At 43.6% G+C, this 26,513-nt stretch overlaps 1 protein-coding gene across 1 annotated transcript in view; it reads right to left on the bottom strand.

Moving 5' to 3' along the window:
- Positions 1 to 17,888, bottom strand: part of LOC108576501 (prolyl 4-hydroxylase subunit alpha-1-like) — a 221,164-nt gene extending 203,276 nt beyond the window's left edge. Inside the window, exon 1 of the mRNA XM_017939510.1 lies at positions 17,638 to 17,888. The gene's annotated coding sequence lies outside the window, so the exon portion shown is untranslated. The remainder of the gene's footprint in view (positions 1 to 17,637) is intronic.
- Positions 17,889 to 26,513: the final 8,625 nt, after the last annotated feature.

Genomic DNA, 26,513 nt, shown 5'->3' on the forward strand with positions numbered 1-26,513 from the left:
CGGCCGCCATATTACCGGCGGGGTTGGAGGGCCGTCGACGTCGGGCATTTTACGGCACAAAGCCCCGTTGAATTACGTTTTCGAGCAACAGTCTATTCGTCGGCCTGGAGAAGTTGGCGAGCAGAAGGCGGCGAACGTAGCGGTGGTGGGTAGGTAGCGGGAAAAGGGGTAGGTTGGGCCGCTTAATTTCCTGCTTTAAATGCGGAACAGAAGGCGAACCGAGGCAAGATGAAAAACCGAAATCGAATCGAGCTCGAGCGCGTCCTCTAAATGGCTACTACTACCCTCCCGCGCGCCGATAATTGACTTTTCTCTCCGCGAGACGAAACGAAACCCGGCCATTTTGACCCACTGTTTTACCATATTTACGAGGATATCCGGGAGATTCTAATTAAAAGGAGTATGGAAATTCGAGGTGAACGGAGATTATGGAATTATGGTAATTAGATAAATTTCAAGTGTATGGAATAGTTTTTCTCTTTTTGCTTTCTTTTCTTCGCTTTTGGAATATGGAATTTCGGGGTGAGATGTTGCGGAGGTGTTCTGATTTTCGGGGTTGGAAAGATCGATATTTTTGCACTCGTAGGATGGAGAATGTGTGTCAAATGATTTTTTGAAAGTGGGTGAAGTGGAAGAGTTGTGAGAGTCTGGATGATTCTATCGATGGGATATCTCGCGACGCTTTAGACGAGATATTTCGCGACGCTTTGAACGAGATATCTCGCGACACTTCGGACGAAATATCTCGCGACGCTTTGGATGAGAAATCTCACAAAGCTTGGGACGAAATATCTCGCGACACAGTGTCGTTCATGCGACGCTTTGGACGAGGTATCCGCGACACTTCGGACGAAATATCTCGCGGCGCTTTAGACGAGATATCTCGCGACACTTCGGACGAAATATCTCGCGACGCTTTGGATGAGAAATCTCACAAAGCTTGGGACGAAATATCTCGCGACACAGTGTCGTTCATGCGACGCTTTGGACGAAATATCTCGCGACACTTTGGATGAGAAATTTCACAAAGCTTGGGACGGAATATCTCACGATACTTGGAACGAAACATCTCACGACACTAAACGAAATATCTCGCATCCCAATGAAAATACCCGCGGAATATCTCGTCCCTAAATACAAAAGGGTTAAACACAGTTCTCCCTAACCAAATTTTCCAAGCACTCTCCCAACACTTCTTCCTACTTCCCCCTTTACACTCCAAAACACGAACAAATCCCCACGCAAACCACCAACATCCCACCACTCCCCATCTTCAACAACTTCCCCAAAAGAGAAATCTCGAAAACCAGAAAAATCATCCGTCTAAACTCGAACATTCCCTTATGGTAATTTTCCAGATTACTTTCAGATCCTTCCAGGAGATATTTCACGGAGCTGCTGCAATGTATTCCGTGGTTATCGATCATGCAGAACTACCCGCCTTATAAACACCGATCCATAATCTGATCCACGGTGTACCGTTGGTAATGGCGAAGCGCGGTAGTTGATTACCAGGCGACTCTACGTGATAGTCGAATAAGTGAGTTTTGTAGAGAATTGCACGGGTCGAAGGTGCTCATCCGTGGACAATAATTTGCAAGAATGGCGGAGCACGCGTGTATATACCTGGTTATTTTGCGAGGGAAGCACGTTCGGAATTTTGCATGTACACCGGACTGAACGAGTCGCGTGCAAAATGAAACAACGAGTGGTGTAATTCTTTTTTATACAGAGAAGAAGAATGTTTCTACTGGACATACAGTTACACCGGAAAATATACCGATACCGAATAGCATACAAGCTTGCCTTTCCCTGTTTAGCCGTATATTTCGGTTAATTCTAAAAGGATTAGATTAATGCATTTTCGTTATGAAACTGTCATTTATCGTGCTTCGGGATTATGTACTGTTCGCTCGGTGCATTTTCGCGAATCACGCGGTAATACGAGTTATACGAAACTAGGTCGAATTACTGTGTTACACAAATATTCAGACGCTCAGGAAAAATTGGTGTTCGTAGTTTTTAAAATATTGATTAATCGATAACAAAAATAATAAATAAAATTTAATTATTCAATTGTACTACGAATATTCAAATATTTCTACCTGCACTGTTCAATAATTCTTTCGTCAACGTCTAAATATTTTTCGGAGCAACTTTATCTGGAACGTGATTGATTCGATCGTTCCAAATGATTTCTAACGATAATCCCCGCGTCCCGGGGAGCAAATACAGCGACAACCGGTAAGTTTCATGAATATTAACAAGCGAAACACCAAATTAACTGGTTACCAGCGGCAAATATTTACTCGTCACAGATGTAATTAACTGTCATTGACGAAATTATGCGTTCGATTATCGCGTTCCACTTGCAAATCCATCCGGAGAAAAAAAAAAAGAGGGAGAGAGAAAACTCGAACGAGGTCCTCGTTAAAATTGCACGTAACATAGGTAACTCTGTACAAAAATATTTTCGCACGAGGAATTCCGAGGTAAAAAAGGTTGACAAAACGTTTCAACTCATGCTCGTTAATTTTCGACAGGGAAATTCGAGGATGCTCTTTAAAGCCTCGCTTTCTGATAGAGACTGACTAGCGGATCGTCTATTAATTAAGAGTAATTCCACTCGAACTGTAGTTCCCCAAATATTACTCAACAGCGAGAAATTTCTTCAACGGAAGATACTTAATTAGATGAAAAAAAATCGCGTTCGTCAGACGATCAACAAGTGAAAATATACATCGTTCAAAATAAGAGTAACCTCGCTTCGCGCGTGGGACGTGCCTAAGGCAGGGCTAGAACGTCCAAACCCCCACTTAACCGCCTACGTTTTTCTCCGTCTTACCCTCTGCTACGCTCTCCGTCCACTGTTCCGGGCGTATCGCCTAATATACACGGTGATATAATTAATTCTCTATTTACATTTCACCTTTTAGTAAGTTCGTAGCTGCAACGCATAATTTTATCTCTGAAAATCTTTTATTAAAAAGTAGTTAAAGGTATTAAAATAGTTAAGGACAAACGAATAATCTGAGACCTTTAACTCAAAAATCAAACTTTCTTATTTTTGACTTGCAACGAATGAAACTTTCACCAACATATTTGTCACATTTTTCTGATTAAAATGATACCAAACACGATATAATTTGAAGCATATTTGCTTACTTAATGAATGATAATAAGTAATAAGTATATACGTAAATATAATCCAAATTTTACGCGAATCGCGCGCGCGACACAAAGTTGCAAAAGGACAGTTCGCGTTTGCAACTTTGTTGCCGCGACTCGTTCTCGAAAAATGCACAATGTTGCAAAGCGGCCAGTCGTGCAACAATGTGCTATTTTCGAGAACGATTCGCGACAACAAAGTTGCAAACCGGACAACGCGTTTTGCAACATTGTGCTTTTTTCGGGAATCGCGTGCGCGACACAAAGTTGCAAAAGGAGAGATCGCGCTTGCAACTTTGTTGCCGCGAATCGTTCTCGAAAATTGCACATTGTTGCACGACGGGGGCCGCTTTGCAACAATGTGCTATTTTCGAGAACGTTTCGCGGCAACAAAGTTGCAAACCCGACAACGCGTTTTGCAACAATGTGCTTTTTCGGGAACCAGCGCGAGACACAATGTTGCGAAACGGCGCACCGTGCAACAGTGTGCCATTTTCGAGAGCGACTCGCGGCAACAAAGTTGCAAACCCGACAACGCGTTTTGCAACAATGTGCATTCGAAAATAATACGAGTTAACGATGTTACAAGCGAGAATGACGCATGTAACAATGTTACATTTAAGCGTAGTGCTTGTAATAATGTTTGCGTTCGAAATAACGCTTCTAATAATGTTGCAATCAGAAATAGAGATTCGAACAATGTTTGCGTTCAAGTGTAACGCTTCGAGCAATGTTGCATTGAAAAGTATCGTGTACAACAATGTTTTGCATTCGAAATAGTGCTTCCATCGATGTTGCATTCGGGAATACAGACTGCAACAATGTGTGCATTCAAGTTTCGAAGATGAACAGTGAAATAAAAGTATCTCGCTACTTAAAAATCACCGTTCAACGATATAAAAGTTCTTTTCCTGCTACTGCAACCGTGTCCCACGCGCATACTTTTAAACCACCGGTTAGATTCTCCTGTAGTGTGGTGAGAACGTGCTCTATGCACTGTTCACGTTGACGTCGCTCTTGTGCCTAGCCGAAATGGCTATAGCCGGTAGGCAGCAGTGGGAACTGCGCAGGACGGACGAAAATCGGCCCGAGAGCGAGGTTACTCTTACTTTGAACGAAGTGTAGTTGGGAATTCACGCGAAAAATAGGGCAGATGTATTATTACCGCGAATATTCGCTAGATATTGGTGAAATTTCACGGTATAAAACGGTAGGTACAGATTCCAACAATATAAATTATGGAAACATATTTGCCTAGGTTGGTTCACCGAGTTCTAAGTACACTAAACGCGAAGTATCGATCAACCTACTACCTCTGGTTGGTCGGTGTGTTTACTCAGTAATCCACTTCTTCGTCGTTTACCTTCGTTAATAATTCCGACCGTCAAAAATCTTCCCCGTCGACCCTCCGACTTGTTTAACCCAACTTTCTATACTGCACACACTCTGTTTCACACGTACCGTGTAATGTATTGTGGGAATTTTAAATATTTAAACGAGGGAGAGACAGACGTGCGAATGGAGAATATTTAGATCGGCGAGACAGACTTGCGATGGGATTTTTCGCGTGAATCTTTACCCTAGAGAAATTTCCTATTTTCACAAGAACGATTTTCACAGTGAACCACGGTTTATGGCAATAATGTCTTCTTGGAGCGTTCATGTGACCGTGAGAGTAAAGTAATTTCTGCAAATTAGGATTCTCAATTTGCAACGACCGCGAAAATGTTTTGGACCAAATCCACGACAGCTGGCAAGCTTACTTTTTCGAACGACAAGAGAACCATAAACGGTGCTTTGCTGTGAGAGAATGAAACGGGGCGAAGAGGCGCGCGCGCGGGAAATTTAAAAAGAAGGAAGATACAGAGTCAGAGTGAAAGTTATGAGATAGAGAATTACAGAGCGAGAGTTATAGAGTTGAAGCGTCAGAGTAAAGACGGTATAGAGTCTCGAGTCTCAAATACATTCGTCACCGTCACGAATTAATCGAACACCAAACATTCCTCCGACACCGAAACTATCACCGGTGTGAACTGGATCCCGAAGTGCGGCAAGTGTAATTGAAATAGCAAAAAATAAAAGTTTCGAGATCGGTAGAACAGTGAACAGCGTGGCACTCGAGTTGCACGGGGGGCAAGAGAGTCCTTAAGTGCGATCGCTGCATTGTGGCGGCGGAGTATAGTGAGTGTAGCGTGTCGAGAGTGGCTCGAAAGGGTGTCTACGGTGATCGTTTAGAAAGAATGACGTGCAAGTGCAGCTGGAGTGGCGTAATTCTGTCACCAACCAGAGACTGTATTACATTCTTCTGTTTCCTCGCGATCCAGAGAAAAAAAGAGAAGAAAAGTTCTTCGAGTAGTGAATGATTTACAAAAAAAAAGAACATCACACGTTGGAGCGTAAAAATTCTTCACTGTAATATGTTGCATATGTTGTTGCTTTTTTTTTTGTGCAAGCATCGGTATAGAAATTTATCTGGGAAGAAGAAAAATGCGGCAAGTCAGAATGGTAGTATTTCATCGGACGAGATAGCAATCTGGGGTGTTAAATTCCAAGTATCGCGTTTTCTCATTTTATCGACTGGATATATCGTGCAGGCGGAACGAAATGTGCAAGGGGTACACAGCTGAAATTTAAGCGTTTTCGAGTAGAATCGCGGAGAGATTCAGTTACGACATCTGGCTCTACATAGCTTTTTGCCAACTCCCGTGTCCCGGGGAAATACTGTTCGCCAGGGCAAACGACGTCCGTCCGGCTATTATTCGCAAATAACGCGGTAGTATGAAAGGGGATGGCAGTAAAAAACGAGTGAAATTCGGAGGAGAATTAATGGTACGATCGAAGGAATTACTTGGGAAATTCTTGAACCGACCAGAATCGTGGAAACGGAGAAATTGATTTTTTTTCATAATGCTAACTTCGAAGAAGGTAAACGACTTGGAAAATAAGGTCCAAGTTCCTTCAGCAAGAGAGACATTTAGAATCGCTGTTATTGCTGTAGTTAATTAATTATCGAGGAAAAGAGCCGTTAAAAAGTTAGTTGTAGTGTAACCTGAAATTATTTACCACTTGGAAAATAAGTTCAAAGCTTCCTGAGTAAGAGAAAAATTTTCAGTCGCTGTTATTACTGTACTTAATTAATTAGCAAGTACAAGAGACTTTAAAAAATTAGTTTTATTGTAACCTGAAATTATTTACCACTTGGAACGACTTGGAAAATAAATTCAAAGCTTCCTGAGCAAGTGAAAAATTTGTAATCGCCGTTATTACAGCAGTCGATTAAATATCAAGCGCAAGAGCCTTCGAAGAATTAGTTGCATCGTAACCCGTAGCTATTTACGCGCAAAAACCTCGCCGACTATCGGCAGAAGTAAATGGCCAAGACGACGCCTGAAAGGGTGGCGGCGGCATAAAAGAGTGTCCCTCGTCGAGCAAAGCTAAAAGGTTTTCATTTCCATTCGCGAGCATTGTGCCCCGGCCGTCCGAAGCAGCCGAGCAATTTTGGAAATTAAGTAATCTCGATCGTCCGCCGGTGTTCTTTGGAAATACGCCTAATTGCACGGTCAACGCTCACAATGGCGAAGGAACAATGAACGGCCAAGGACGGACTCGCCGCGATAAAAAGAACCTGCTCGAGCTATGTAAAACGGGATACTTGAAACATTTAAAAAATCTGAGAAAAAAGAATTCGTACGAAATTCTACGAAGGAAGATTCTTCGATTGTTTTTTAGAAAAATACTAAGTATTCTTGGGAAAAGTTTCCAAGACACGGATTCTGTTCGAAGACCGACACGAAGGTCGGTGGAAGTATTAATGTACGAATTACAGGTTTCAGCGAGTGAAAAGGGAAGGTGCAAATGGTATCATCTAACTTGCAAAGTGATTTATCGCAGGGGATCGTTCAGGGTCAGCTGGAACCTTGATCTTGGCTAATGTTCGCAGCGAAACTGCACGGTGAGCGCTGATAAATTGAGAGGAAGACGTCTTCCACTCGGCACGCTTCCGCGGCTATAGCCTGCCGCAAGAAACCAGCCTCTCAAGGCCACTCGTACACGTCACTCTGAATATCATCCTCGTTCTCACATTAGCCACCCTATGCTCAAATAAACTTGCACCTAAATAAAATAAACGTATACCTATTTAGCGAGCGGGAGAAAATTGAAAAAAACTGCAATATTTTCGGGGTGCGTTCTATTTACGCGACGAAGCAGCGGAAAATGGAAAACAGAAGGGGAAAGAATGGACTAGAAACGAAAACATGGGAAAAACTATGGTGAGAAGCGGAAAGCAGAAAGGCGGCTGAAGTACAATTAAACAATGTTTGACTCGAGTGAATCCTTTGAATCCTTGAGTGAAAGCGAAGAAACAAAACCGTGCAGATACATAAATTAACTAAATCTTGTGCCGTGTGAACCAAGAAAAATTTCCTAAAATTCCCAGAAAATTCTATTTACAAAAACTGCAACTTTCACCCTTTCACTCTCCAACTGCCCAATTAGCTGATGTATCGTCGAGTCCAAGAAAGGTGTTCAGAGGCGGTACGAGCGAGGCACAAAGGAGAGCCGGAAGAAAGAAGTTAGAGGGCGAGAAACGCGGAGGAAGAAGGGGGAAGATTGGGGCGTTGAATGAAACCGAGGAAACGAAACCGGCAGACACCGGAGAAACGGAAGACGGTCTATTTGAATTCCGGCGAGGAGGTTCGTTTTAACGAGAGTGCCTTTATTTCGCTCTCTCGAGCCCCGACACGAAATTCACGGACACCTAGGGAGGAGGTGGCGGAGGAGGGGAATCAAGGGCGACACGCGCGCGAGGACGCGGCCTCGACGATTGCCTGTTGGACGAACGAGGACTTGGCAGCCTCTCGAGTGCCCGGCCTGTTTCTCCATGGGGTGAAAAACGGGGGACAGGGGTGCAAGCCGGTGGAAAAGAAGAAGAAGAAGATGGAGGAGGAGGGAGAAAGTGCAGAGCGTGTCGAGTGGAGGACGAGAGAGGGGAAATGGGTGATTGTGATTGTGGGCCGGAAGAAGAGGGAAAAAGGGCGCACTAGCCGCCGGAAAGAGAGAGAAAACGGCTGTGAGGGATAGATGAGGGTTGAGCAAGAAGGGAAAGGGCGTGCAAGTTGAGGGCGAGGGGGAGGGAAGAGAGGCGAAGGAAGAAATAGAGGGAATCAGGTGACGGAGAATGGAGAACAGGGTTGGATGCAATTGTAGGGCAAGAGAGAATAGAGGAAATGCGGGAAGTACGGTATTCGCTGAAAATTATCTTTAGTTAAACCCTTTCGGTATAACGCGCCTTTTGTCTGATAAAAATCTACTGCTGTGTGTTCAAGGAAATTATTATTACTGTTAGCAGTTGGACCACTTAAGGAGTATTTACAATGTAAAAATAAAAAATTTTCACTCGACAGCGACATCTTATTTTTGAAATGCAAAAATAATTCACAGGGTTGCTGGACGAAAAGAGTACGTTATCTTGTCCACTAAAATATAGGTGAAAAAAATGCCAGGATTAAAGGGTTAAGAGTGCCCTTAAAATGAATAAAACGAATAAAAACAACCCCAAAAATTCCACGAAATTAAAAGTGAACGAGGACGTAGAATCTACTCCGATACAAAGACTAAATAGAGAAGACCTGGTGCAGCCGGGGTGTGCATAAAGTAGCAGAAGTTCAAGCAAGAGGGCAGAAATAAAATGGCCGGGGTAAGTAAGGTCTTGAGAAGGATAAGGGAGCAAAGTGGCGTAGTTCAGCGGCTCGTTTCCGCCCGTATCGTCGGGGTTTTAACATAAAAGAAAACGGTCTGAACCGTGTCGAACGACCGGTGTCTCGCTCCATGACAATTTCGCGACGATCTGTCGAGCATGAGAGGCCGTGTGGCATTGGCAAACAATCGGGTACCATAATGGCGCCACGAGAACCTAGAAAACGCTCGTCGGTCAGTTTCTCTTCCGCTATTCGGCGGCGGTCTTGTAATTCGTTTCGATTCGACCTGTGACCCTTAACGACACCCCTGAAAGTGAAAACGAACGGGTGAAAGGGGGTTACGTGTGCGGTTCGATCCCGCATTTATAGAGGTGAAACGGCGGTGGCTCGTTACGAGCGGGGGCAATTCGACGGGAATGAATTTCCACGACGTTGCTAATTAGTTCGATGCTCGTCTGCGCGCGTTAGAACACGCGGTGGGCTCGATAATTCGACGACAGGTTAATTGGCGATGCCCTCGCAAATTGACTGCTTCAGCTTTGTTGCATTGTTACGTTGGATTTTCTCGTTGCTTTGCAAATGCAGTTCTTCTGGAGAATTATTTGTCGTGTTTCGAGGAGTTTTCAGAGCAACGAGAAATATGTTCGAACGAATATTCTACGTTTGAAGGAGGTCGAATGAAAATTTGTATCCTGAGAGAGAGAGAGAGAGAGGTGAAATTTGATTTGGCAAAGTAAATAGGAGAAATATCGTTAATGCAACGTGACGAATCATCCGGGTGAAAAATCATCCGCCTCAATTGTCCCCAACAATCGTTACAATTCCGTTGTCCCGTTCATATGAATCGCGGCAATTTCCATCGTCGTCCCCGTTTCCAGCATTTCATTGAATTAATAAACGCCGCTGACACGTCCCGGCAGACCTACTTCTCCAGTTACGTTGTAAAAAATCAACTACACGGCCGGCTTTTTAAACAAACACGTTACGAAACAATCGCGGCATTGTTTATACGGATAAATTCGTTTCGGTGTTTCGGAGAAATCAAAAGAATTTCAAAGCGGTTCGATGAATGAAATTTCAATATTTTCATTTTCTATAGAAACAAAGGAAAAAAGGAAAAAAAGTACAGGATACCCTGTGGTTGAATTGCAAATTTTCAATTCTCCAGAAATTTCTGAGAAAAGGAGATCTCTGAAGTGGCGATTAAATTTCGAAAAATGGAGAAAATTCAAAGTTTCAATTTTCACGAAATTTCGAAAGAAAGGTGATCTCTGAAGTGGCGATTAAATTTCGAAAAATGGAGAAAATTCAAAGTTTCAATTTTCACGAAATTTCGAAAGAAAGGTGATCTCTGAAGTGGCGATTAAATTTCGAAAAATGGAGAAAATTCAAAGTTTCAATTTTCACGAAATTTCGAAAGAAAGGTGATCTCTGAAGTGGCGATTAAATTTCGAAAAATGGAGAAAATTCAAAGTTTCAATTTTCACGAAATTTCGAAAGAAAGGTGATCTCTGAAGTGGCGATTAAATTTCGAAAAATGGAGAAAATTCAAAGTTTCAATTTTCACGAAATTTCGAAAGAAAGGTGATCTCTGAAGTGACGATTAAATTTCGAAAAATGGAGAAAATTCAAAGTTTCAATTTTCCCGAAGGGAGATCTCTGAGGCGGCGATTAAATTTCAAAAATAAGACACAGAATTTCGAGATTTCGCGAGAATTCCAAAGGAAACGGCGCGCGAACGCTTCAAAACGCTGTCTTATCCAAAAATGCGATCATCTTAGCGCGACAACTCGCTCTTCGGATTATGCAGTCTGAATTGGAAACTCTCTCTCTCTCTCTCTTTGGCTCTCTTTCGAGCCACGAGAGTTCGTGTAATTCCGACGCGAATATCGTTCAAGGTTAACCGGTTCCCTGATAATCCGGAATTCTGCGAACTATCAGTGCAACGCACTCTGACACTGTGTGGAAACTGTATGGAAGTGGATGAAACCACGAGAGCAATTTTGCCGAGTATTTTTCGTCGGGAGATAGATGGTGATGCTGGAATCATCTAGATGGTGATTAAAAAATGGCTGGTTGATAAAAAAAACGAGGATTACAGGCCTTGTTTTTGGACCGGGAGGGAGAAAACAATGGAAAAAACATCCTGTCTATGTTACGAGTGAAAAGAAAAATGTATGATTTTGAATTTTTAATTTAGACTCTGTGCAGGAGTGAAGAAAGTTACAAAGAATCGTTTATTTCCCTTAAAAATGAACAATTCCGATGAACCACCGTGCACAGTGATTGAAGACAAACACTGCAATGTTTGTACGAGGTGATTCAAAAACACAGGATCGAAGTTTAAAAGAATATTTTACTAGACTCAAGAATATACAATTCCCAATTTCAATTTCACCGTACAGAATGATTCAAAGCAGCACCTATCATAGACAATACATTCTACTGTTTATACAGGATCGTTCATAATTAGGTAACCGAAATTTAGATCAATACACCACTTATCTTAAGAACAACAGAAAGTTCCCCAGAAACAGATTCCTAACCTAAACACCAATACACAAGTTCATTAACACGTTGAGTACCGGAGCAATTCTATCCCAATTTGCATAAACAATATACCAACAGTTAGAAACAGAGCTATTTAAATATGCTGTGCAATGCATTAGATGAAAATTTGACAAACATTACCATTTATTACATATTTATCACGGCGTTCAACGTGTTAAAAAGATACGTGACACACCTACGACACACCTCTACACACACCCATTCTCAAAAAGCCCGGAAACCCGTCGCTCGTCGCAAACAACCTAATTCCCCTCCGTTCGAAAACTTCTAATCTCTCCAGCCTGGCGTAGCAAAATTAACGCGAGTGAAAAAGACGAAAAGGGAAGCTCGGTTAAGTATCCGCGCGATGGTTCCAGCCGAGTCCTCCATAAAGCAGCCTCGAAAAGGCCAAACACCGTGCATTACACGTCGCGTTGCTCCGCGCGTTTCAGCCGCGCCAGGCGAAGAAACTCCGTCGCTTCCGGCGGCGGCCCGCTTCCGTAATAACCGACGAAAGAAATAACAATCCGGATTAAGCCGAGCTTAAACGCGTTATCAGGATTGATGCTACGGGAGAAGTTTGCTTTCCAGCGTGGCCGTGTTTACGATTATGAGAAACGCAGCAGCAGCCACCGCCTCGTTATCCTCGCTCTCTCATTTCCTTCACAATTTTCTTGGATTCTTGCGAAAGGGCTGCAGGGAGAAAAGGGCGAAAGTTACCTCCTCCCTTCTTGCTCTTTTCAGCTACGAGGGAGCAAAGTTCCGTTTGTCCTGCGAGCAACAACGTTCTGGTAACCGGGGAAAAGTACCCGGCCAGCCAGCTTTTACGGCGGATACAGGGGGATTGAAGTTGTGATAATTGGTCTTTAGCTCGGTGGACAGGGGGGGAGAGCATGGTAATTGTTTTACGACGACGATTCGATGTTCTGTTGGGTGTTTAGCGTGGGGATCTACGCTGTACAGGCCGGTTCGATTATTTTACCACGGAGGGTGAACGTTGTAACGTTACGCTATCTCTGCTATAGTCGAAACTTGTCGTCTCGAGTCGAGCTGGACTTTCGACAGGTTGAACGAAGCTCCAATGGGCATAGGGAGAGCATGGTAATTGTTTTACGACGACGATTCGATGTTCTGTTGGGTGTTTAGCGTGGGGATCTAACGCTGTACAGGCCGGTTCGATTATTTTACCACGGAGGGTGAACGTTGTAACGTTACGCTATCTCTGCTATAATCGAAACTTGTCGTCTCGAGTCGAGCTGGACTTTCGACAGGTTGAACGAAGCTCCAATGGGCATTCAGCTGCTTCAACATTGTCTATTATAAGAGGGACAACACCTAGCCCCAGTTACAGTAGCGCCGTTCGTCTCCCTGCGCGCGATTGTCGAGGCTATAGTCGCGTTCGATGTTTTACCTCCTCAAGGACGATTTTTTTAAAGTTGGAAAAAAGGGATGAAATTTTGTGTGTGTAATAGTTGTGTGTTGGTCGTTGTAGATTTGTAGTAATTGAACGTTTTCCTTGGTAAAAAATTATGCGATTACTAATTACAAATAAATATTCAAATTTTCCCAATCACAAATATTGAAAGTGAAGATATAAATAATGTAGGATCTGAGGTAAGAAGGAGTGAGTATGAAAGACAAGAACGAAGAGAAAAAGGGGTTGTAAGAGGGAACGTCTCGTCAGAAAGCAAAGACCACTTGAATAAAATCCCTACGATAAGTATTCCGACTTTTATCTTACAGCCATTGTAAGTGTTGCAGCCATTCATCCACTAACTTCACAAACAGGGTCGTTGCATCGTTTCTCCGAGAGCACGCGATACGAGTTGGAATTTTTGAAATTTTGAATAGTCACTGACTGATCGTACTCGCGTGAAAGTAAGTTTCAGTTATATTCGTTCCGAAACAAGCACCCTGCCGCGGCATAAGTCTTCGTGATAAAGAACAAGCGCATAACGCACACGGAAGAATAATCTAAGGCGGGCAGCTGCGCTCGCTGCAAACATACCCTCCAAGGAGCAATAGTCGCGGAAGACAAAGTTACAGGGACAAAGATAAACGCGGGAATGATAGATAGACCGATCTTTCCTCTGGATTCAGGCACCCTGCGCCTCGAATCCTCAGGGAAATTTTTCCGATGAAAAGGAGAAATGAAAAAGTGGCGCGGAACTAAGTCGGAAATCAATTCGAAGGAATTCCTCAACGATAATAAATATATCAACCCGTCGTAAAGGTACGAAAGGAAGAGGGATTATCGCAGGAACGAGGGTTTCGTGTGAATGTTTACAGCGGGTGACTGATTTTCAAAAATTCGAGAAGAATATTTACGGTGTTTCCTTTTGCAAATCAAAATATAATGTAATATACTTTCTGAATTAATCTTAATATTTCCTACATTATAATGAAAAAAAGAATTGTATAGTGCATGGTGACCTTGGGTTCACGATTATCCGAGGTGATAAAAAACATTTTGATAATGTAAAATTGTACATGTATGTAGGTTTAATGTTTTCTATGATTTTTCAATTTTTTCATTTTATTTAAGTTCAAAGGTTAAACGGGACTCGGACAACCGAGACTCCGCTGTATTTGTCAAAATTTTTACTATCGTTACACGATGTATATTGGTCATTTAACACAGATGAATTTTGGTTAACAACTATTTTCGAAAATATTAGAGAAATCACGCGACATATCAAAGTGAACACCCGGTATATCATGGAAGATGCGTGAGCGAGTTATTAGTTGGAGTAGTTGAGCCCAGCATTGTGTTACTTGAGTTGAGCTATATATACCGGGTGTACCATGTGATGGAAACCAGGTCAGACAGAAGGAACATTTATACGAACTTTTTTATTATTTCTGCATACCGAATCCATCGCTAAATTTACGTCCACATATTGTAGTACACCTTGTACATCATCTTGAACCTTTAAGGAACTCTCTTAACCCTCTATCAGCAATCTGGGTCACCGATGACCCAAGGCAAATTTCACTCTCGCATATTTTTCAGAATAATTGTTCTTTCTATTGAAAAAAGTTAAACATTGCAACTCTGACTTAACGAACAATTGCACAATTTAGTAGAAACTTTGGAGAGTACTCCAGAATTTTTTCAGATTTTTTGAAATCTTCGAACAGTAAAAAAGTTAGATTTGAACACAAACGATCCAATTGCCCAAATACGTTAACATATTAAACTCGAGAGTATGTATTATTAAGAAAAATTAATTTAAATTCAAACTTTCTTCTTAATTTGTAACACCGATGATCAATCCACATTAGCTTTTCTAATAACAGACACCCAGATCAGCAAAAAAATCACAAGTCAATCTTGCTACATCGCATAAATTACCGCAAGTGTTGAAAACAATTGTGAAAACGTGAAAGAACGGTAGAAATCCGTGTTCGGCTACCGAGCCGATACGTCAGCGGGAAGCCATGAAAAGGAGGGATGAAAAGGCGGCCGGTGCGAAGATTCGAGGGGTGTTTAATGAAATTTACGACTCATAAATTCACGAAAGCAACGACGGCCGTCCAATGGGGCGCAATTCGCCTCCCGTAAAAGCCGACGTACGACTTAATACAACGAACGAGGCGAGGCGACGCCGATAACGTCGCGCATTCGTCGACGTTTCTCGGAGTGACGTAACCCAACGACAGTGCAACGCTAGAGATGGCCTGAAAACCGAGCGTCCAATGGCCAGCCGCGTCCCCTTTGCCCCGTGGCGAGCTTTATCTTTATCTTTCGAAGATTCTGGGCCTCGAGTGCGTTGAAACATTCAACTCTTTCTTGCCTCCTCGGACACAGATTCACCGCTTTCCCTTGGAATTCCCTCGAGGACACACAACGGTCTCTTCTTTCTCCAGTTTCCTTGAGAATTCCAGATGGTCGAGGAACGAGACGAAAAAGAGACGATATCGGGTGGTTGAATTTGAATGTCGAATCTTGAGACAATTGGAGAAAAAACAAATGTCGACATTTAGAAGTTTTTTTTCTTCAACCTCTCGTACGAGCAAGATTGTCCAAGTTGGAGGAAACGAAGGGAGTATTCAAGCGTCCGGAAGTTCGCGAGGAGCGAGCTGATTTTTTGGAAGTTACGAACTCGCGGAGGTGGATCGAAGTATCGAAAATTTTCCAGAACTTATTGAAAAACTTCGAATCGATACACCCGTTGTATCAATTGTTCGGTAAAGTTATCTGATATCTCGTCCTTTCAATTTCGTACACGTTGCAACTGATTATCCGTGGGAATCGAGGATATCTGGTAGGAAAGTATTCCAGGAGAAAACATGAAAATTCTTTTCGATCAACGAAATCGAGTAAACAGAGGCGAGTTACGATCGTTGGATAGAAATTCCAACGTTTCTTCCCGCAGCGACCAAGTTTCTAACTTCTCGAAAGAACAATCGTAATGCAAACATCGTAGGGGAAAAAGCGGCGTGGAATCAGACTGCGGTGGTTCGAGAGACTGTTTTGAAAGAAAGCGAGCGCGAGACGTTATCGTTCGCAATGGTAGGAAAATAAAAAGGAACCGATGGACGAGGTAGACTGGAAATTCGAGAGAATAGAGAACGAGAGAGAGAGAGAGAGAGAGAGAGAGAGGGGGAAGCGGGTTCCTCAATCGTTCGTGGGAGTCAACGACACCGGGCCGAGAAACGTTTCGACGGCCTTAATAGGATGACGCCTACTCAAAAACTTCTCGTGATATAAGAATCTAATTACCGGCCGGAGCCACTGGCAGGATATAAATTTCGCGCGCGAACAATTTCACAAGTTCGAGGATTCGAAAAATCGAGTAAAAGAGTCCTGGCGGTGGTGTTCGATGAGCTGAGAGAACGAACAGTTGAACAGAGATGGGAATAATTGAAAAGTTGGAAAATTAGAGTAACCTAAATGACTGGATAATTCACGATAATTTCAATGATCCCCAAAAATTTAAAGGTTGCTTGAAAACGCGCCTTTAAGTGGAAACAGAAATTGGTATATCTCGCTAATATTCAATTTGCCAACTTTATCTATGTGTTTCTTGAAAAGTGATTTTTTTCACCAAAGTAACCTCTCATCTCGCCGTAAGAATTGTTAAAATGAAAAGAGATAACATTTGAATCTCATTTCCAACCAAAATACACGTATACCGTTTCAACGAAAATATGGCCGCTCAAAGACCGAGTTACATTTGCTTGAATTTGAAACGTGCGAGGGATCTGGCCAGTGCTTTTGTGCTTATTCACGACGCACAGTTTCCTACAATAATATGTTCCGAAAAATGCCGGGTAAAAACGTGTTTACATTAAAGGCCGGCAGGAGGAGCGGGGCATGCCGGGACGCGCCGAAAATACATCATCCGAGTGTGCATGGCGCGCACAGCATTTCGCTGCAGTTCCATATTTTAAGACGCGTCACGGGAAGTGCATAAAAACGCGGCGCAAATATATACACAGACGCATACAGAGAGGGAGGCGGAGTGCAACGGCGTGTTTCGGCCCCTGTTGAACGCTTACCACGTTATATCAGCGACAGCGGACGGGGAAACCGGCGACGAACGTTGAAATACGTGGGACGCGTATCTCGTATGACGCGACCGATGACACAACGCAATTGCAACGCCGGCTGTCACTGTCGCGTTTATTAAGTCACACTTCGCGTTGGCTCAACGAAGCGGTAGATTTCTTTGAAACACAGGCCCTGCTCGCGTCAACGACCCTCGGATAGGTTTGCAACCGTGAGCTTTAACGAGATACAAAGAGAGGGTACAACGCGGTTTTCGTATGCAACAGAACCACGACGACGTAGAAAACCCGGGACGAATATACACAGGGGTCACACGCACGACTGGCACACATTCAACGTTCGATCCGTAGCTTTACACGCTTGTGTCTCTTGCTCCTCGTTTGACCGTCGAAGGAACTCGTGACTTCGTGCCCTCGTTCGTGACTCGTTCGTTCGTCAACCGAATCGAAACTAGTTAATCCATCTCCCCCCAGAGCACACCTCCCGCGTCGCACTTTATATTTTCGTCGGAGAATTTCGTTGAAACACCGGTGTGTTTGTTCTACTTGTTTTCGTGTCTCGTAGAGGACAACTAACGTACGAAGTAACGAACCGAGAAGGTCAAATTCGATAGGTCGTCGCGTAAAGAAACAGTCGATATCGGATTTGAAATGGTAATACGGTCGAAGGGCAAGCCGTAACACATGAATTGAGATGCTGACTCACCGGTGTCTGCTTATCCAACGATCCTCGTGCCTGTCACGTTGCACGGCCCATTCGAATATTCCAAGCACAGTTCCTTGCCACCAGTTCGAAACGTCGAGGAAACGTTCGTACAACGACGAGAAGAACGTAACGCGTGGTAACACTGAACAAAGCACACAAGAAACTCCGAGTGATAACCACGCGGTTCGTGGCGTGCGTCTCGACGACCGAACAAAAACGACAAGAATGTTTTAGCGACCTGAACGGCACGAGATCCGACAGCCGACTGACTTCACGCGGATGCTGCGGCGAGCGTGTTGCCACGCGTCCCCTGCCACACGTCGCGCACATCCCCACCATTGCCTACTCTCCGTCTCCCACGCTCCCGCTGCTACGCCGTTAGCGCTGTCTCCTTCTAGGATTCTTGTTTCTGCACGTGCGAGCAGCAGTTTGACTCCAAGTCGCTTGAATTTTATCAAACACGAGAATTCACTGTTAACTGAATTCGAACAATTACCTGCTCCCAATAATCGTTCAGAGATCGTGCAATTTGTTCGTTTATCGGAAAACTTGAAGGTTAGGTTGCTCCGAACAGACTCGAGAGGGTTATCGGGTTAAACACTTTCTTAACCTACTATGTGCGCGTATCTTCTCATCTCCTTAGGGCGGTATTTTCATCGCACACACGAAATCCAAATAAAAAACCAAGTGATATAAAAGGAAACACACTTCTTCGAAGATATCCCGCTCTCCGATATCCGTGAAAGAAGATACAACGGTAAGTCGAAGTTTTCACCTTCGAGATCGTTCCACCGCGAATTCTCGCCTCGCGAAATCGAACTGAACAATCGATGGGAAGTTCTCGAGCGGTCGCACGTGTTCCCCTCGTACCGGTATCTCGCGTTAGCCGAAGCTTTTACCCGTTTTCGTCAGTTTCTTTTATCTACTCGTGTTTTTTCATCTCGCGCCACGTCCGCCATTGTATCCTTCTCACTCTCACACGACCCCACCGCCCTCTGTTCACCTTCCACCACCATGGTCTGCTTCGTTTTTCTCCCGCGGACACCCTTCGCGTCGCGTCTTCTTCTTTGCCAACCGTTCGGCTCATTTCACCCGCGCTTCCCGCGCCGCCTCATTTTCCTCGTAATCGTTTCACTTTTTTCACCCCCTCTACCCGGACCCATAATACTTTCCTCCGCGTTTTGCTTTTCCATGCACCCTCGTAAACGTCTCTGTTACCGATTCGTTTCATTTCACCAGCGCGCGCCTTTCGTTCTCCTGCTTCCCCCACTCCTTCGCGACTTCTCGCGTCTCTCTCGCACTCACCAGAGTCTCTAGCGCAGCGTCTTCGTCACTCTCGTCGCGTATACGACGGTGTGCATTTACACTCGTGCCAGAGACGTTACGTTCGCGTCGTTGCATTAGCATAGAACCCTCCGCGTCTTTCCAAGTATCAAAAATTCCACTTGTAACCACGTTCGGAGGAAGCAGGCCAACAGAGTCGCGGTTTTAACAGTAGAGTTGCCTCGCTCGTTCTGTTTTTGTCACCTTTCTCGTTTTTCATCTCGTTCCGCGTATGCAGCGAAACCCGGGGACTTTTAACCCGTGCTCCTTTGACGGATCTAGTTATTTTTTTTTTTAATTATGCTAGTGAAAATCGTAAGTAGAGCTTGAGAAGTTCAGTTTGAAATTGCGTTTCGAGGGAGAATTATTTAAATACTGCTTCGGCTGTCCCCGACGAGGTTAAATAACGAACGTCCGCGCGTAATTATCGGTCGCGTGGCGTCGACTACGGAAAAACTGCGTTGCTTACCGGATTACGCGGGGCTCCTCCGTTCATCCGGCTCGATAAAATCGCAAATACACGAACGCGGTGCGCGCCAGAGAAAACTGCGGGGATTAACGGGAGCAACGGGAAAGATTAGCAACAAAGAGACCCCTTTGTCAGGGACTTCCCCGCTAAGCGATATTTTCTCTCCCCGTTTCTTTTCTCGTCTCGCTTTTTCTACCGGCTGCTCGCTAGTTCCTCGTCCACGCTCTTGCTTCTCCGCGTACAGACTCTTTCGTTCTTGCTGGATGACGTTGTTCGAATAAACTCGGTGTGTATTGGAAAATGGGGAAGAAAATTTGTGTAGATGTAGGTGTTGAATTTATGTAGATTTTTTTTTTAATTTTTTATTTTTTGAGAAACAAGTTCGCGGATGTTTAAGTATTCTTGAATGTAATGGCGAACATCTCGACCAGCTGTTGTAAAAGAAACTTTTCATAAAGTTAAAGAGATTTGGTTAGAAAGTTATGCGAGACTTTTACCGACTCAAGTTTAAGCTTCAATTATTTTGAGATTATTCAGAGCTATTTTAGCAATTCATGCGGTATATGGGACAATAAATTCTTCTTCAACGATGTACGCAGGAAGCTTGACTTTTTAATCAGGGTTTCGAAGCTCTCGCGATCTGAACTGAATTTTTAATCGAATTGTTTATTGGTAATGGTAAACCATTGGACAAGGCTCAAACGTGGAAGACTCGATTGATTATTTTTTAAGTAGCATAGCGGATAATTTAACTCTGGGTTAATTTAGGGAAATGTAACAAATTCAACGCCACAATTTTCAGCGTTATTTTTACAACTGCAAAAGTAATTCGAAAACTCGATTATCCTTCGATCCATCGATGAAATTTCAATGGTTTGAGGCTCTAAAGCGATACAAAACAATTCCAAATCCTCCAAATTTCCAAAATTCACTACGCTAATTTAGGATTAAAAAAATACACCAATATTTGTCTCGACTTTTTAATAATCACAGAAAAACAACGAAAGATTAAAATTACAATTTTTTCAAACAGCTCACACTTCTTCGACAACAACAAACCCCAACTTCAAACATTCGCACATTTTATCGAAAAAGTTCTATGGAAAATAGTGGCGAACAGAGCATCGAAACCAGTCGCATAAACAGTCGAAGCGGAGTCGGTGCACGCAGCGATCGTCGCATAATGAAACATCCTGTAGACCGCGTTTATATGTATGCACCGGCTCGCGGAAACTTTTCGGTTTCGTCTGCATTTTCCCCCGGCAGGTGGTAAGGAAGGCGCCGCGGCTGGAAAGACTTTCGCGAACTCGTAAGAAATTAAAGTTTCTTCGCGAAACTCTGCCGCAAGTCGTTCTCCAGCGTCGTCCTCGTCGTTGCAGACTCCTCCTCCTCCTTCTCCTTCTTCTCTTCTTCACGGTGCGTCGCGGTCTTCTTCGTGGCTGCCGGAAGTCCGAGAACCGCGGCGACGATATTGCAGGCGAAATAAATCGACCGAGCCTGCGTATGTATGCGCCGGCTGAGCGAAATTTTTGCACGTTTCCGCTCGAGGAAACTTAACCGGTGACTCTGCTGCTTGGTCCAGTGGAAATTCGAGAAAGTTCGACTATCCTTATCCACCGGTGACCGATGAGAAACGACGATGGAAATTGTGGAAGAGTTGGAGGAATCTCGAATGGACAGAGATTTGTTCGAGCTGGTTTTTTGGGGTGTGTTTTTGTTGGAAGGATCGAGTGATTGGTGTAAAACGACACGTGGTGTTAATAGGTTGTTTCGTTCAAAATAAGAGTAATCTCGCTCTCGGACCGAATTTCGTCCGTTCTGCGCATAGACAGAGAGCGTAGCAGAGGGTAAGACGGAGAAAAGCGTAGGCGTTCTAGCCCTGCCATGCGCGAAGCGAGGTTACTCTTATTTTGAACGATGTATAGCAACTGTGGAAATGCGTGCGATCTAGTAAATAGGCAATGTACTATTGAATGGAAGTGTGTAAACTTTTGCAGCGGTTCTGAGGTGAGAACTGACTGTTTTTGGTTCCTTAGAATCCTCGGGCCAGCACTGGGTGCAACAAAACAGGTCAAAAGACACCTTCCCTGCTTATGCGCCGAGAGACTCCGTTGATTCTATCTTTTTTCTTTTCTTCCGTTCTATTTAGAACTCAACATTATTACATTAAAATGAAATTAATACAACGAACCACTCTGTTCTATAACGTTCATTAGGAAAATGTGTAATAAAGATGAATCGGTAAGAAAAGTTGTCAGAAATGTTCTATATTTATGTATAAACTAACTGGAAGTTCCGGAGTTTCGGCTTTAGGTACCCAAAAACGGTGTCTCGACGGGTTAACGCTGAATTTCAACAATTTTGTCGGTAAGAATGATACCAGCAGTACGTATGCTAGTGTTTAATCTTTGAACGACGGATGCCGGGTCACTTCTGACCCAGCCTTCGGTAATCTCCTTTTTCGACCGATTTTCGAAACAGAATCACGACTCTCCTTTCGTTCGTTACTTCAGCCATGATATACGAATATAATTTTAAACAATACAAGCCCTAGTAAAGTAAAATGTTGGATTATTACTAATAACAATGCGGCAGCCAGTAAGCAAAAATGAATTGCGTTATACATATGAGAAACGCTGCTAGTGAAAATAATATAATAGACCAGATATCATCGGACCCATAGGCCCGTAACTGTTTATACCTAAGGGACCTGGGTAAAAGGCTGACGCTGTCCTGGTCTCTTTTTCTCAAGTGGACAACAGACTTTCTGTCGTGCCCTTACGAGTTTTTCACTTCGACTGCGATTTTCTAAGCGTTAAGACGTCCTTCCGCGCCAAAGAAACTAAAATACGTTTAAGAGAATTCACAGTGAACACCATTTATTTAACCCATCAATCCAATATAAAAAGATCTGGTTTCGCTTGCCTACGAAGAAGATTTCAGTATTGGGTCACATTTGACCCAGCATCCGTCGTGCGTAAATTATGAAATATGCGCTGGAATTATTTACGAATGTATTCACACGTGGATGAATCATTTATGAATGAGAACGTGGTTGAGGTAGGCGGGCTAAAGGCAATAGAGGAGCTTAACGAAGCTTCGTTTGCCGGATGAAATTAAAGGTGCAGTGAACTAATCTTTCTGAATCTACCAACCGTAAAAGTTTAACCGTCGTAGTCCCCGCGATATTTTCCTTCGGATCTCTCGAAACTCGTTTCTCCGTTAACAAAGTCTAAACAAGAAATTTATCGCTCTCGTTTCTCCAAACGCACGAGATTCTCGTCGCGTCATTAGTTCAACTAACAAAGAGTCATCGATAATTTCGCCAGGCGTTGTCCCCTTTGAAGACGCAATACGGAGCGGGAACACAGTTTCCCAGAGAGAGAGAGAGAGGAAAGGCCGCCTCTATCTTCGCCTGTTTCCCTTTGAGCGGGTTGAATCGAGTGACACAGAATAAAAGACACCCTGCAAATGCATCGTTGCACCCGCATCGAGAATCAAGTCACCGGAAGTTGCAGAATATTTCCTTTGTTCGGCGCTCGCGACAGTCCGTGCAACGTTTCGCCATCTCCCAACCGGTGAAATCGCGTCCCACCCTTCCTCCCTGCATCCTGAATCGCATTCAGTCGAATTGTAGCCGCGTGTGCAATGCAGATTGCGAGGGAAAAAGTCTGAGGAATGGAAAGAGGGCACGCGACGCCGTTATGAGACCACGAGAATCTTAGATTAATCCTTCGGTTAGCGAAGAAAGGGAACGTACACAACCCGCGTTGGTAGATTTTCGTGAAAATTATGCGGGAGATAGTTCAAGGAAAAATATTTGACACGTATTCTCTTTTTGGTAATCGTCCATATTGAAGGTGGAAAAAGTCTTCAAATTTGGGGTTGAAAATTTTTTTCCTGAAATATCTCGAGAATTAGAGGGTCTAAGAAAATTTGAGAGCTTCCCAAATTTTGCGTTCTAGAACGAGGAGTAATATAAATAAAAACTTTTTTCGTACGTTATTTGAACAAATAAATTTTTTATCGACATTTGTCCGTATTAAAAGCAGTTCTTTGGAATATCTCGAGAATCAGAGGACCCAGGAAAAAATCTCGAAAGCTTCTGAATTGTGTATTTCTGAACGGAAGATTGTAACGTTTAAAAATTGAAACAACTGATATTTTTCCTAAATGTGAACAGTAAAGGTTGGAATTGCAGAAGAAAAGTCGAGTGCGATCAAAGAAAATTGCTTAGAAGTGATACTTCCACTGCTCCTAAGAGAAATTTCATCCTTCCTTAGCTAAAGCGAGGATAGCGATAAGAAGTAATTGCTCCCCGCTCTCGGATAATTCCATAGATTCGAATTTCCCATAGAAAATCCTCCCGGTAATTCGTGCTAATTTCTTCTGTTACCTCGAAATTCGATGCCCGCATTGAAAATGAAAAATCGGAGAGGTGAGTGAGCACGGCGTCGAAAGATTAGAAGGCGACGCTCGCGATTTCCCGCGAGCCTAACCGCATAAATATGCATAAACGCGAGCGTGTATCGAGGGGGTGGCCGAGCTCGAACAGGGTGAAATCGCTCTGTCTTACTCGTGTTCAACGAAACGTCCCCTGATAAAAAGCTGAAGATTATGGTTGTACCTGACCGCGCGGCACGGCCGCGATAATTGCAACGTGGCGGCGAAGAAACGGAGACCCGGCCGCGAAATGATAAAGTCCCGGCCGGCATGGAGGGCCGAGATTAAAAACTGTGGAATTACGATTGCGAAACCAGCTAGGCGTGATACGTTCTGGTTTATGCCTGCTGGAAATACAAACAGTTGCGGTACGCCCGATGGGAGGAATGTTGATTCGATTTGGAATGGTCGCGTGCACGCGACTTCCTCGACAAAAATTAAATTAGCCTTTGTGATAATTAAACCTTCGGTGGTCTTGCTTAGAATTTCATATTAAGCTTGATCTTTTCGAACTGATTTCTTTCGTAGATCGTAGTTATTGAAACGGTAACGAGTAGGACCGTTTAATTGACGATAAAACCGCAGAAATTTTTATGTAGCTGGGAAAAGTGCATTGATATTCGTAAGTATTTTTCTGATAGCTAGAAAATTGGGAAATATTGAACAAGTAAATTTTTTAGATCCTAACATTCATGTTTAGGGGATGAAATCACTCTCTAAAGGAGAATAAAATTTTGGCTAACAATTGTAGCTAAAAATACCGTATTCTTGTACCATCTTTCGTGAAAAACGCGCGAGCCTACAAAGGGGGATGAAATCACTTTCTGAGGAGGCTGAAGAGCTGTCTGGAGCTAATAAATTAAAAATTAAATAAATCACGATAAACATGATATAACCGAAATTTTGACTAATAATTACAGCTAAAAATATCACACTCTTGTATAAATCTTTCGCCAAAAACACGCGAGGCTACGAAATGGATGCTGCGCTCCAAAATGGGTCACCTTTGGCAACGCGAATCAACCGCTAATTGCGATCTGGACCGTAAACCATTAAGATCAATCGAGTTATTTATACCGTCTCTCCTCGATACCAAAAGCAGAAAAACACTCGAATCAGATCAACTCGCAATTTCACCATCTCATCTCTCAAAAGTGTATTAATTCCTCAACTCTTCCCCCGACGAACGTTCCCTACTCCAACTTGAAATCCCCGCAGGAACAAACTCGAACAAATTGGCAAATATACGCAAAAACATCCGCGCTATATAAATATCCAATAAACTTCACCCTTTGAATCCAACGCTGGCTGAGTCATCCACGTTAATTCCTTCCAACGTCGCCTCGGAGGGACGGACTCCTGGAAAAAGGCGCGTCCCGTTGAATGAGCATCGGGGACAGCGGCGATTTGTCACCTGGACGGTCCACCTTTTCTTCCCCCGGCTACTCGGTTTACGCATTAATCCTGCCAGATGAAAAAAGCTCGCGCAAACAACGTTTCAACGCGACCGCCGCCGCTCCACGCCTTTATTTCGTCCAACCCTTTTACACGGAAACGCGCCCGGGTTTTCTTTCCCTTCCACCTTTTTCCATCCCCCGTTCCCTCGTTCCGTGCACACATACCACGGTGAACGCGAAGGTAGAGGCGAGCTCCTTCCAACGTTTCCGTGGTCACACGCGCGGAAATTGTTGCATACACACGGTTCAGCCAGCCTATGACACGCGAGCCCGTAATTAAGCGGAGCTTTAATTTATTGCTTGTAATTCACGATTATTAACACACAGACAGAAGCATGTAGGAGAGAAAAGGAAACGTTGGTTCGGTGGGAGGCTTTGGCGAAACGCTCCGGCGAGACGTGTAATTAGTGATAATTATGCAGGCGCGCGCCAATGAAGAAGCAACGTTACGCAGAGATGGAAGGAAGAAGGTTTACGTGCCACGCTGGCTAATGGCCTTGTCGCGTTGATAATACTCTAATCGGTGACGCGCGTTATTCGCGTTTCATCCATTTTACTTGGCCGATTCGACGACGGTGGCTAAGGGTACACGCGGCAGGTAACGTGATTTATTAATCCCACTACCTGGCCGATTCGACGACGGTGGCTAAGGGTACACGCGGCAGGTAACGTGATTTATTAATCCCACTTTTTTCCTGGTTTAATTAAATCGTTCGAGTGACTCGGGTCTTATGCTGATGGATATAAATTATGCTTTTTATCGTGCGTTACTTTTTCTTATCACTGCCGGGATTTTTATACCGTAGTAACTTCTTTGTGTTTTTTTCTTTTTTCAGGGGGGGGGAGTGTAATTAAATGCAATTGTAATTTCTCGGCGGATTTCTGAGGGACACGTGAGATTTCGTTGAACTTAATTACGGGAAACGGGAGAACTTTATCTCGCGGTTCGATCGATTTTTCTTATCAAGTTTAATTGAGTTGTTCGAGCCAGGTTTTGTTACGGATGGATAGAAATGTTTCTCGTTCTGTCGGTTATTTCGTGTATCAGCCCTTTAAACGCTCACATTTTTCTCGAGTTGGTGTGCCGAAAACGATCGATTTTATGTTTTTCAAGTTTCCCATTTATTTACAACGCTGTGACTTAGATTCTTGCTTTAAAATAGAAAAAACAGCGCGATATGAAC

This window comes from Habropoda laboriosa, unplaced genomic scaffold (genome assembly GCF_001263275.1).
Source record: "Habropoda laboriosa isolate 0110345459 unplaced genomic scaffold, ASM126327v1 scaffold291, whole genome shotgun sequence".
NCBI classification, from domain to species: Eukaryota; Metazoa; Arthropoda; class Insecta; order Hymenoptera; family Apidae; genus Habropoda; species Habropoda laboriosa.